Source organism: Equus asinus, chromosome 7 (genome assembly GCF_041296235.1).
Source record: "Equus asinus isolate D_3611 breed Donkey chromosome 7, EquAss-T2T_v2, whole genome shotgun sequence".
Taxonomy (NCBI): Eukaryota; Metazoa; Chordata; class Mammalia; order Perissodactyla; family Equidae; genus Equus; species Equus asinus.
Genome location: NC_091796.1, coordinates 78492070 through 78505727, shown reverse-complemented (window position 1 = coordinate 78505727; position 13658 = coordinate 78492070).

The following is a 13658-nucleotide window of genomic DNA, read 5'->3' as shown; positions in this document are numbered from 1 at the left end:
CCAGGCACCTACTTTCACATCTCAGAGCCCATGCGCGCACCATTCCATCTGCCTGCAATGCCCTCCCCACCTAACCCTTTGCAACCTTTCCAGAGCTGCTCCTCTGCCCTTCTGTGGCATTTTGCGTGAGCCTCAGTTTAGCATGCATTTCCTTCTGCTGTATATTGCCAGGATCAGAGGCAAGTCTCTCTTCTCCCCAGCCTCTCCTCCCCCACCATTTCCCCTCCTGCCTGAGGTTCCACAGGCCTCCTCTATAGAGCTGAGCAAGAGCCCCTATTATAGTCGGCATGTGGGCCTTGCTCATGTCGCCTGCAAAGTGGGGGTGGTATTCCCTGGCCTAGGCTGAATATTTTTATGCCATTGAAGAGACAACTCTCAAGATGAGGGTTAAGAATAATTTAGATTTAGAGATTCTCAAGTGGGAGAAACTATTGATTTTTTTATAATTAAAATTTTTTTTAATTTTTAAAATTTAACAGCTTTATTGAGATACAATTCACATACCATACTATTCTGTTTAAATGTGTAATTATATATTTAAATTATACAATTCCAATGGTTTTTGGTATATTTACAGAGTTGTGCAACCATTACTACAATCAATTTTAGCACATTTTCATGATCCTAAAAAGAAACTCTATACCCATTTGCAGTCACTTCTCATTTCCCACCCTCCCCCACCTCCCACCCTAGGCAACCAGTAATCTACTTTCTATCTCCGTAGATTTGCCTATTCTGGACATTTCATGTAAAGGGACTCATATAATATGTGGTCTTCATAATTGACTTTTTTGTGTGTTTCTTACACCTAACATAATGACTTTTAAGGCCAGAGCTAATTTTTTATTTTCACATATTTGTTTAATCTCTGCCTGGTTCTGAAAGGACTTAAGCTGGCATTTTGAGCTAATATTCCTGGGTCCTTCCAGATTTTCAGTACCAGTCTTAATACTCTAAGTCTAGGCACTGGAAAATGGCTTGGGAGTTAGACCCAGGTTGGTGGTGAGTGGAGGAGTCAATCATCCCACTTTGCCTGGGGCTAAGGAAGGGAGTTCCAGGGACTTGGGACTTCCTAGTGCTAAAACTAGGACAAGCCTGGCCAAACCGCGATAAGCTGGTCACTCGGTGGAATAAGTCAGAGGGCCTGGTTCTCCGTCCTCTCCCAGGAGTCTAACCCAGAGCCTGTGCCTCTGCCACTTACAGGGCTGGAAAGAGGAGCTTGGCTCCCTGCAAGTGAAGAGAAAAGTTTCAGAATTAGTACGTGGTACCTCTGCTTTTATACGTAATAACAACAGCAGGAGTAACAGCTCCTATTTATGGAGCACCTACTGTGTGCCGGGTACTTAGCAGGGATTTTATACATGTAACCACTAATTTTGATAAGAATCCTCCAAATTAAGTATCGTTAACACCATTTTACATGTGAAGAAACAGGCTCAGAGAGATTTCTGTGACATCAAAAACCACATAGCATATATGTTGCAAACCCAGAATTCCATCTTGTCTGTTCCCAAAGTCACACTGTTCCAAATAAATCATACGGCCCCTCCTACCCCCAATAAAAATAACAAGTAATAACCAAACTGTCCTTACATATCTCTTGATCTTTTACAAAGTGCTTTCTTGCACACCAGCTCATTTTATCTTTACAACACCCCCATAAATGAGATAGTCTTATCCCCCAGTTTCACCTACAAGGAAGTTGAGGCACCAAGCAGATTCCAGGACGGGAATTAGCTTGGGGGTTTTTGTTTCGATTTAAGATTCTCTGGGCAGCCGTAGAAGCCCTGTAAAAGTAAAGAAGTAAACCTGCTTGACCCCAGGGGAGGTGGAAGTCTTCAAACCATCTTCTCCAAGGAAAGTCAAGGTCCAAGATGGGTGGGCCGGGCAAGGCTGGGCTGACACAGCTGAGGGGTGGCTCCCACTCCTGGGGAGGCAAATCCTGAGCTCACAGGGTTGTCTGAATATGTGGACCTGCACCATCACCCAGCGCACCCCTCCTCAGAGCATGTCGGACCTGTGAGAGCCAGGCTTGGTGGCCCAATCCCTGTTGGCCACTGATCAGAGGGGATTTGCAGAGGTCAGAGCTCTGAGCAGCAACTATGATTCCCTGCCCACCCCGACCCTGACCCCAGCCCTGGAAAATGGGCCCCTGAAGCCATGTGCACTTGATGCTGCCCAGTCACCAGGTGTGTAAGAGGGCCACTGAGCCCCTCTTTTTCTGAAGCACTGACAAGTCTTTGACGACACTTTTATCCTTGACACAGACCAGGTAAGCTGGGTAAAACTATTCACCCCATTTTATACTTGAGGAAAAGTCAAGGTGGCAAAGAGAGCGTCTACCTGCCATGTCCACATATGTTGCTGCCCAGCCTCCCTCCACGGATGCCAGCCAGCCTGGTCACCTGCTCCTCCTCTGTGCCCTTTGTCCAAGGGCTGGGCAGTGACTCTGGGAGGCAGCCAGCTGGGAAGGAGGAAGGTAGTGGGGGCAGCGATGGCCTGAGGCCCTTCCAGACAGAACCAGCCCACAAACCCCACCCACACTTCTCGGGTCACTTGACACCGCATTCCCTTGGTGACTTTCTTCCTCAAGGCTGCCCTGACTGTTCCTGTTCACGTGACTTAGTGGTGGGGAGGCAGGGTTGTGATTGGCTCCCTAGCTCTGAGCTGCAGGTGGATGGAGGAATGGAGCAGCCCCACTTCAAACTGTCAGAGGTGGGGCTGTGAAGCTCGGGCAGCCACCACGCCTCAGAAGGGACTGTTGGCTGGCCCATTAAGGTCAGGTCCCCTTTTGGCAGGTCAGGGCCAGACACTCTGGCCCTACTCAGAGTATTTTGAGGATGCTGATGACAGAACCCAAGGTGCAGCTTTAACCCCGAGCTATGTTAATCAATTCCTCAAAAAGCTCCAAACTATTTAAGTATGTCATACTGTCTGCCAGGCACTGTGCTAATGGCTTTACCTACGTGATCTCATTTAAGCCTTGTGGCAACCTGTAAAATAGGTAAGTGAATAAATAAATAAATAAAAATACTAAATAGCTCAATTACTTAATTTAAAAAATACTTTTATCTCCATTTTGCAGATGAGGAAACTGAGGTACGGAAAGGTTAAACATGCAGCCACGGCCACAGTTACTAAGTAGCAGGGCCAGGCCTCTTTACCTCTTAGGGAATACAGCTGCAGTTTGCACTGCAAAAGACAAATGTGACGTTTCAAGGGGGACGAGAGCCCGTTACCTGCAGTGATGTGCAGGAGTCTACGAGCACTGTCTCCCAAGAACCAACTGTAAGGTTTCCAAGATTTTTGTGAGCTGGTTGTTAAACACAGCCTTTATTAAAACTAAATTACATGGGGGGCTGGTCCCTTGGCTGAGTGGTTAAGTTCGTGGGCTCCACTGCAGCAGCCCAGGGTTTCACTAGTTCGGATCCTGGGCGCGGACATGGCACTGCTCATCAGGCCATGCTGAGGCAGCGTCCCACATGCCACAGCTAGAAAGACCCACAACTAAAATATACAACTATGTACTGAGGGGATTTGGGGAGAAAAAAGTAGAAAGAAAAATACCCCACTAAATTACATATACATAAAATTAAATAAATTATATTTTTAAAGTAATAAATATCCCAAACTTATCACTTCCTAATTATTTTACTACATTTCATTCTTCTCCATGCCTTCAGGTTTATTTACATCTATTGTATACGTATGGTGGAAATACTATATAATGTTATGCTACTTAGCATCTCTTCCCAACTCCATGTTCAACGATGGACATCTCATCCAGCTTAAATCAGACGTGGCGGAAGTACGGTAACACCACGGAAATTAGCAAACGCTGCAAATCAGGCCCCACTCCCAGAACGAGTTGTTAAACATTTACCAGGACGTGTGTCTGCGGAAGCCACCGTGTAGGAACAGAGAACCAGCACCAGTGGCCCGGCTAGGTGAGCTCACCAGTGAAGCCGGCAGCGTGAGTGGGGCAGGGAGCCCAGGTACCCCTAGGAGGCAGCCAGACTCCAGAGATTCTCCATTGAACCGGGAAGGTGGGTGAGAAATATTTGATCCCCAAAAGTGCGTCAGTTCCCTCTGCCTCCACTGAGGTGGACTACAAAGATTTCTTTTGTTTAATCCCCCGGTAGAGGTGGACCCCCAGTTACCACGGGAGACGGGGCAGGAAACAGAGCCACCCTGCCTGAAAGAAGCCGCGGGTCCCCAGCGCCTTGTCAATGCCTGCCCTCTAGTGGTGGGAGTGAGAATGCAGGCCTCTGCCCTCTAGCCTTATGGCAAGATTCTCAAATCACTCCCCACATGGAGCACAGCACAGCAGGGACAATCCTTGTGCGACAGACAAATGGACCATGGACAGAAGCACCTGCTTCAAACAAGAGGGTCCCAACTATTCCCTCAGAACCTAGGCCTCCTTTGGATACAAAGTATTTTGTAATATCCTCTTACTTCCATGAAATGAAAATCACACAAAAAAGGATCTGCCTACACACGTAATTACAAAAAAATTAAATAAATGCATATGTATGTTCACCAAGAGATGTCTATCAAAAGAATGTTCACGCACCATATTCACAATAGACAAAAACTGTAAACAACCCAAAGGCCACTTACGGTAGAATGGATAAATACGTTGTGGTATGTCCATATGATGGAATACTATGCAGTGATGAGAAGGAACAAACTTCCAATTCACACGACAGCATGGATGAATCTCACAAATATAATCTTCACCGAAAGAAGCCAGACTCACAAAAAATATGCACTGTATGATTCCATTTATATCAAGGTCAAAGGTAGGCAAAATTAATGTAAGATGTTAGAAGTTCGGATGATAGTTCCCTTTAGGAGGAATTTTGACTAGAAAGGAGCATGAGGGGACTTCCACAGTGCTGAGAATGTTCTGTTTCTTGAGCTGCATGCTGATTACACAGGTGTGTTCATTTTGCAAAAATTAGTACATTATATACTTACGGTTTGTACACTTTTTCGAAGTACATAATTGTTCAATGAAAAGTTTACTAAAAAAAAAAATCCATTAATCAACCAATCCAATGCTCGCAACTAGAATCATTATGACTTTGGGAACTATAAATGTAGATGGATGCAGACGTGTGGTTTTAGTGACTCAGACGCCTTGAGCAATGTTGCTGGCTGCTACGAGATTTTTCTGAAATGGTGAGCTCTTGGCAAAGTGCTAAAAAATAAAGCATACTCCTCCCACAATTTATATGATAGTTGTATTTCTGATCGTTATAAACAGGGGTTTTTTTTCTACATAAGCATTCAGTGGGGCATACAAGAATCTGTGGAACACAGGATGGTTCCTTGCCGTGGGGGGCTGTCCTGTCCATTGCAGACTGACTAGCGTCCCCACCCCCTCCCCTGTCTGTGAAATGTGGGTGATGGCAGCATCTACTTTGTAAGGCTGTTGTAAAGATTAAACGAGTTCATTTCAATAAAGTGTTTGGAATAGAGTCTGGCACAGGGTGAGCACAAATAAGTGCCTGATATTATTTTTATCACCCTGATCCCCCACCCCCTAAAGGCCAGTGGTGCTGTCAATCATCATAACCACCAAACCTTCCCCACAGGTGTCCAAACGACCCTTAGAGGGTGACACTGTCCATTAAGAACTATGGATTTAAAACCACTGGATGTCCAGAGCTTACAACACGTGTCAGTCTCACTCACTCACTCGTTCAGTCGTTCGCTCACTCACTGAGCATGTGCTGAACTGCTTTGTTCCAGACCCTGCCCTCAGATTGCTGCTAGGCTGAGTGGGGAGACAAGGAGGTCCACAGACACTCACAACACAACACGATAAGTGTTTACAGAGCCCAGCGGCAGCAAAGTGTCCATCTCAGGCTCTCGCCTCCCACAGAGGGGTCTGGTCTGCCTTGTGGTTTGTTTGTTTTAATTTAGATGCCAGTATTTGGAAATCAGAAGATTTCACATAAAAAACCCAGACTTCTTGATTCTCTTGAAAAATCCAGAGCTTTGTAAACACTGGGCCTGCATTTGTTTGTATGGGCAGGAGTCCTGACCACAGCCGCGGAGCCTCCACCTGCCCTTCATTGACTTTCCGTCTCTTGAAGACACTGGGCCACTGTCACAGATCCGTCTGCTGGTAGCCATGAGGACCCTGAGGGAAACCCAAGGCCTCCAGGAGGGGCTTCAAGGCGAGTGGGCCTTGAAGGTTCAGGGGCAGGTGGGAAAGGGGGAAAGGGCATTGCTGAGGAAGCAGTGTGTTCAAAGGCTGTGCTCTGAATGCAGGGGCATGCCCGAGGACCATGGTGGAGGTGCGTGGCAGAGTCCTCGGGTCCATTGCTGCAGAGGGAGGCCTGGGACCAGCTGGAGCCAGGTCAGAGCTTTGAAGCTGTCAGCCTGCTGTCTTTCTTTGCATACTCGCTTGACAGAGGTACAAGTTCAACATCAGAGTGCCAGGGCTGAGGTGCTGTCAGACACTGCCCACAGTGTCCTTGCACCTGGGCCTGCCTGTCACATGCCAGGGCGCCCTTAAGAGTTGAGCAAGAAGCTTGAGGAAAGTGGCAGGAACAGTGTGGTCCTGGGGGTCTGTGCAGGGTTGGCCTAACATGGCACGACTAAAGGGTCAGGAAAGGGCTCCCTCCCACATGTCCGAAATATACCATTAGAGATTCACATCCCTAGCTCAACGCTTCCCAAACTTTTGGGTGCACACCAATCACCTGGGGATCTTGTTAAAATGCAGATTCTGATTTAGTGGGTCTGGGGTGGAAACTGAGAGTCTGCATTTCAAACAACCCAGCAGGGATGTTCTGCAAGTCCAAGGACTCTAGATCAGAGTTTTCTCTGCAGCGCTACTGAGATTTTGGACTGGATAATTACTTGTTGTAAGGGGCTGTCCTATGCAGTGTAGGAGGTTTAGCAGGATCTCTGGCCTCTATCCACTAGATGCCAGTAGCAGCCACCTAGTTGTGAAAACAAAAAATGCCTCCGGATATTGCCACGCGTCCCTTGAGGGAGGGACAAAATCGCCTCCAGTTGAGAACCAGTGCTCTGGAGTCTGGAGGAACTCTTAAAGAATGAGAGTTTATATGTTTATGGGCTTCACTGGTATCTAGAGAGCCTTCAAGACCCTGAGACAGGACAGACCATATAATTTGTGGGGCCCAGTGCAAAATGAAAATGCGAGGAGACCTTTGGTCAAATCGCAGGGGAGAAGCGCCAGTAAAGGAACTAGAATATAAAGGTTTTGCCTTTAGAATATTTGATTACTTATAAAACGTAATAGAGGTAATAGTGATACATGAGCAACAACATAACTCACAAATTATAAAAAAGTATCTTTGGTGTCGTATTTTATATAATGAAATAAGTAATAATACTTTATTAATATTAGATCTTGATTGATCCTAAGCCTTTTCCAGCTTGCTTTTTGGCAAATTCATTTATTGGGTCATCAAAATTTATAATTCTAGCAACTTTATTTTCAATCAGTATAATTGAGAGTAATGTTAGTTGCTCTTGGCAAATGCAAGATCGTAAATAATTTTCAGTAATTTTTAAGAAGGAGTTTTCTGCTGATGCAACTGTTACTGAAGCTGTTAAAAGTATTTTATGGACTGTAACAATGTTAGAATACATTTCTGACAAGTTATTTGAAAATATAAATTTTACTGCATTTAGAGCTGATGATTCTCATGGAACAATTTTTCTAAGCAGATTTAATTCTTCATACAGATCAGTTTCACACAAGTCTGAATTTGATTTTATTTTTGTTTATTATTTTTGGTGAGGAAGATTGGCCCTGAGCCAACATCTGTTGCCAATCTTCCTCTATTTTTGCTGAGGAAGATTGGCCCTGAGCCAACATCTGTGCTGCTCTTACTCCATTTTGTATGTGGGATGCCACCACAGTGTGGTTTGATGAGCGGCGCATATATCTCCGCCTGGGATCCAAACCTGTGAACCCTGGGCCGACAAAGTGGAGCCCATGAACCCAACCGTTACACCACGGGGCCAGCCCCTGAATTTGATTTTAAATGTAAGTTTACACAATAGCCTGTTAATGTTTCCTCTGACATTTCCTGTAATTTGTGGAGGTTACAAGAAACTGAAAGTGACTTCCTTTTTTGTATGTAACTTCAAACACCTATCTATACATTGTTTTGTTGATTCTTCAATTATAAGAAAAAAATTAATTTTGATATTGACTTGCTTGTTAATAATTGGTTTATCTAAAGCTTCATATGAAAATAGTGTTCCTTTCCGCTGGATGCAATGACCTTTAAATCTAATTGCTTTTTCTAAGCCTCCTGAATATTTGCTCTGCAATTTTGCAGAAGTTTTCAAAACTGAAGATTCTTTTTTTTTTTTCTGTGAAAGATTCACCCTGGGCTATCATCTGTGGCGAATCTTCCTCTCCACTGCCACCGCCTACCCCCAAAGCCCCAGTAAGCACATGGTTGTATATTCTAGTCGTAGGTCCTTCTGGTTCTTCTATGTGAACTGCCACCACAGCATGGTGACTGACAGACGAGTGGTGTGGTTCCACGCCCGGGAACCAAACCTGAGCCCCTGAAGCGGAGCGCACCAAACTTTGACCAGTAGGCCATCAGGGCTGGCTCAAAAACTGAAGATTCTAGACTCCTTGAAGAATCCTAATCATTCCCTGATATGCCTTATTGCAATGTTTATATAAATGCTTTTATTTTGTAATCATTTACTGACCAAGTTTACTGCCTAAAGGCCCGCAATTCCTGCCTGGGAGCTCAGACCCAAGAGTAATTATCTGTACAGACACTGCAAGGAAGGACTCCAGGAACACAGCTGACCTCCCCCCGGGGACCTAGCCTGCAGATCCTCTCCTCTCTCCTACAGGTGCTGTCGCTGCTGCAGCCGCTGTCGCTGCCGCCAATCTGGCGCCAGCTCTGGCTCAGCCACTGTGGGGCCCAGTGGTGCCAGGCACGCATGTGTGGGCAGGACCAGTGGGCCCATTGCTCTATGTTCCTGATGCCTGCCCTGCTGTGTGCTGTCACCAGGTGTCTTATCTCATGCATGCTCTATTGATCCATTAGATTTCACCTACAAAACACCTATCTGTTTCGAAGATAAAATTATTAGGTATTTCAAGATGGAGACAGAAGAAGAGCATTAAACTAAGGCCGGGTCCTTCTGAGCATGGGGGCTTGTACGACCACACAGGTGGCACACCCACGAAGCCTGCCTGTCCTGGGTGGTGATAGGCAGTGCACAAGACGGGGCTTAGCACGATCATTTACCATGAGAACCCACGCCTCTCCGAGGCAGCAGGAGGGTATATGGAGAGGGCAGCTAGTAGACTCTGAGGGCAGACATGGCACTGATTTACAATCAACATCCCTGCCAAGCTCCATGGGGGCAGGCTGCTCTGCATCCTGGCGGGGACAGGAGTCCCTGAGACAGCATGTCTGCTGGAAGTGCTGGTTTCCACAGTTACTCAGGGAGTGACCCTCCAGTTTCCAGGGACCCTTCCTATCACCTCTAACTCCCTGAACTTTCTCTAGTTGTCACTCTCACACCCATTCCTCTTTCTGCCTTCGCTCCTTTTCCCTCCTCTTACTTCTCTGTCCTGCCCCGCTTTGCAAATTTGTCTGGGGGCAGGCCCAGATCTTCCTTGGTGGTAAAACATACTTCCAGAGAAAGATTAATTTCAGGGGAGCTAGAAAGATGAAAACCTTCTCCCAAAGGCCAAGAAGAAATGGAAAAAACATGACAAAGGAAAACTGGCCTCAAAATGCAAATACCTTTTGAAGCCTTCTGTGAAACCCAAGCCTCCAGCCTCCCAAAAGCTTGCAGGAATGTCGCCACAGCTTCTGAAGAACCACCCAAGAGCAAGCCGTGGTCTGGGGCTGAGATGAACAATGAGAGTGGAGAGAATTTGCTCAGCTAATGGAACGTCCTGGCCCCAGACACGCATTGTCAGGGATGACTGGGACCGCGGCTTCTAATAAATTACACGTGTGCACAAGGTCTCAGTAAGAGAGCATGTTTGAACTGGCAGTGGTGGGATTTCGGGCATTGTAACATGCCCGTGGATAGAGATATCCTCCAGTTGGCTTCCCGCTCTGTTCCCTCTAAATCACCCCCTCCAAAAGGCAGTATGATGAGCTGTGTCTCAGAAGCTAGGCTTTGTGTGCAAGATCATGGTTTACGAATACGGTACCTCCATCATTTCTACCATTTCTCAAAGCCCGACTCCTTTGCAAATTTCAGACATTAACTTGTTCCCATTTTCAGAATGGGGAGGCTGAGTATAAAGCTGGAAGAGCAAAGAATATTCATTAAGCACTGTGTGATGAGGTGTGAGGGAGGTGTCCACAGGAGCGTTTGTTCTGTGCCCTCTCTTTCCATCTGAAATGACTCACTGCAATTCCAGTCTCGTGGGGCACTGAGCGGGCTCCCCCAGGGGACTCCTGACAGCTGACTCCTCCTCGGCCTCTCCATCGGTGCAGGGTCTACAGGTCTTTGTTCAACAGTTTTGTGAGCTATCCAAAGCCGAGTCCGTGGCTGCTGCCCAGCCAGCTCTCTGAGTGCTGGCAGTCCACAGGCAGCATCTGCTCCAGAAGCTTAATCCTGCATTTGGAAGGTTTCCCTTCCGAAATCTCTGACCTGGCACCACTCCCAGCCCCCATCAGCAAAGAGCTGCAGCGTGTCTGTGGTTTTTCCAGCAATGGCTTTGGATGGTCTAGGGAGCGGCTTTCATCTCCGTGGAGCTGGGAAGGGCTGGGTATGGAGGAAGGAGGCACAAAGATGAAAAGAAAGGAAGATCTGCACACACTTGCTCAGGCCTCAGACCTTCCACCCAGCGCCTGAAGGCTGTACAACCCTGAGGAGTCGACAGATGTGACTTACACATTTACAGTTCAACTTTGATACTAACCCTCAGGCAGAGATCTTTGTCAGTTCTCACAGTATATTGTGGAATTTGGAGTTAAGAAGGGTGTCTCGGAATGCACCTTTTTATCTTTTAGAGTTAAGAGGTGTCTATGAATGCATCTTTTCATCTAGTTATGGGGCATTTAAATATTTTGTGATCATATTAACAAAGAGCCTCTTTCTACAACATTGCTCTCTGGTTTTCCCAGCTTCACAGATTATCCTAAAGTATTGCTTTAATAATGTGCCTTGGAGGAGGACAAGTCTTTTGTGACAAGTTGTTCGAAAATAAGAAGTAATTTGACGGAGGTCATAGCAATTTTGCAGAAAAAAACCACGCAATTAATAATCCAATGACTTCCAGGCTCCAGGAAATAATTTAACTCAGGGACCCAAGATCCCCATGGTCTCTCTGGCCTCAGAGCCCTACAGCAGGTCCTCCAGACCCCTCTGCTCAGCCCCAGCCCCCAAGACCCTCCCTGCTCTTTCCCAGTGGGCCCCTCTTCAGCCTTTCTAACAGCACTGAGTGTTCACTTTGTGAAACCATCTGAGGATCTCTCAGGCTTCCCTCCTCCACACACTGTCCTATAGCTGCCTCAGGCTGAGTCCTCTGACTCCCGCCCTCCGGATGTCCAGTGCTCCCCAGATCCACCTCCAGTGAAGGCTCTCAGCAATCCCCCACCCTCACCCCATCCCAACCATCGTAGGACTGGCTCTCTCAGGACCTGTTGGGTTCAGGAACAGCATTAGGTAAAAGCCCGTCACCACTGATTGGTCATTTTCTGCATGTCCTTCAGGGGGATAAGGCCCTTCCTAGGCTCTTTTACCCACGCTCTGGGGGCCTCATCCCTCTCTCCCTGAAACTGGCGTCATTGGTTGGGAAATTGAGCACCAATAAGACTCCTGAGTGCTTCTTGCCCAGGTCAAGGACTCAGGCTATAATGGAAGCCAAGGAGTTTCTAGTTCATTCTTTCCTGTTGGGCATGTCCTTGATATCATCAGAAGGTCTCCATGAGGACCACATCTGTTTTTGTGTGTTCTTATGGACTTTTAAGACACTTGTAAGTCTTCAGGCATTTTACTAGACCATTGCTTCAGTTAACAGAGCTCTAACTAGTGTAGCTTAAACACACTCAATAAAGCTGCCACAGCACCTGCCATCACATCCACATTTAGGCAGTAAGAAGAAGGGCCGGGAGAAAAGGGAGTGCTTTCCTGGAACACCCATCCAGTCGCTTCCAATTACATCTTTTTTGGTCACTCCTATTTGCAAGGAAGGCTGGGAAGGGGAGTGTTTTAGCCAGACACATTTCTAGTCCCAATAAAATATCAGAGTTCTGTATTAAGCAACATAGTAAGAATGGATATTGGGTAAGCAATTAGCAATCTTTGCTCTACTACTTTTTTTTTTTTACTGAGGTCGTATTGGCTTTTGACATTGCATAAATTTCAGGTGTATATTATTATAGTTCAGCTTTTGCATAGATTGCATCGTGTTTACCACCAATAGTCTAGTTTTTATTGATCACCATGCACGTGTGCCCCTTTACCCCTTTCTCCCACCCCCGACCCCCTCTTCCTCTGGTAACCACTAATTTGTTCTTCTTAACTACGTGTTACTTTATCTTCCACATATAAGTGAAATCATACAGTGTTTGTCTTTCTCTGTCTGGCTTATTTCTCTTAGCATAATACCCTCAAAGTCCATCCATGTTGTTGCAAATGGCACAATTTTGTCTTTTTTATGACTGAGTAGTATTCCATTGTGTATATATACCACATCTTCTTTATCCATTCATCAGTTGATGGGCACTTGGGTTACCTCCATGTCTTGGCTTCTGTGAATAATACTGCGTGCACTACTACTTTTTATACCTTATCTTTCTTGTTACTCTTGGGCTAGATGTGTTTTGGAAGTCAGAATTCCTTGAACTTTATAAAAGTGATATGGAGCTCTACACATAGTATATGACACCCCCACTGGGGTCCACTACAGCACTATGTAGCCCACACATTCACATTTCTGGACTGTAGTGAAATGTTTGAACAGTCACCATGAGTGCAATAAATAAAACTGTAAATGACCACACACCAGTTCAGGTCGGATTTCATCACCTAACCAGTTTTTACGCCAAATTTAGGAAAAAAACAATTTTGAGAACTCTTGGAATTTTGCAGTTATGAATAAGGAATTGTGTATTCTTATCTTACTTAGGAAGAAAGCAAGGCTCTTCTTCCTTGAAGAGGTTAAGTAACTCACTCAAGGTCATGCAGCTGTAAGTGGTGGAGCCAAAATTAGAACGTGGGTTTTTCTAACTCCAAAGTAAGTGCACAGGGAAAAGAGGCCTGCGGGAAGCTGACTCTGTGATGATGCCCAGAGTCACACTGAAACTACACGGGCCCACTCAGGTAGAAGTCTGCTTCAGGGAAGGTATATTTAAAGCAAAGTGTTATAAATACATTTTAAATGCACTATGGATAAGCTTAATTTGTAAAGAAACCATGTTATATACTCTAAACAGTTCAAATGACTAGAGTCCTGATCTATTTCTTATATAGTCCAAAAAGCCTACTCTATACTATTATTTATATAAAATAATACATTTTTATATCACACGTACATGGGACAAAATTCAAAATGTACCAAAGTGAGAAGTGATACCAGTCTCCACCACTCCTTCCCGGAGACAATTGCAGTGAGTTTTTTTGTGCAACTTTTCAGAGATGGCACCTAATCTAGAAATTAC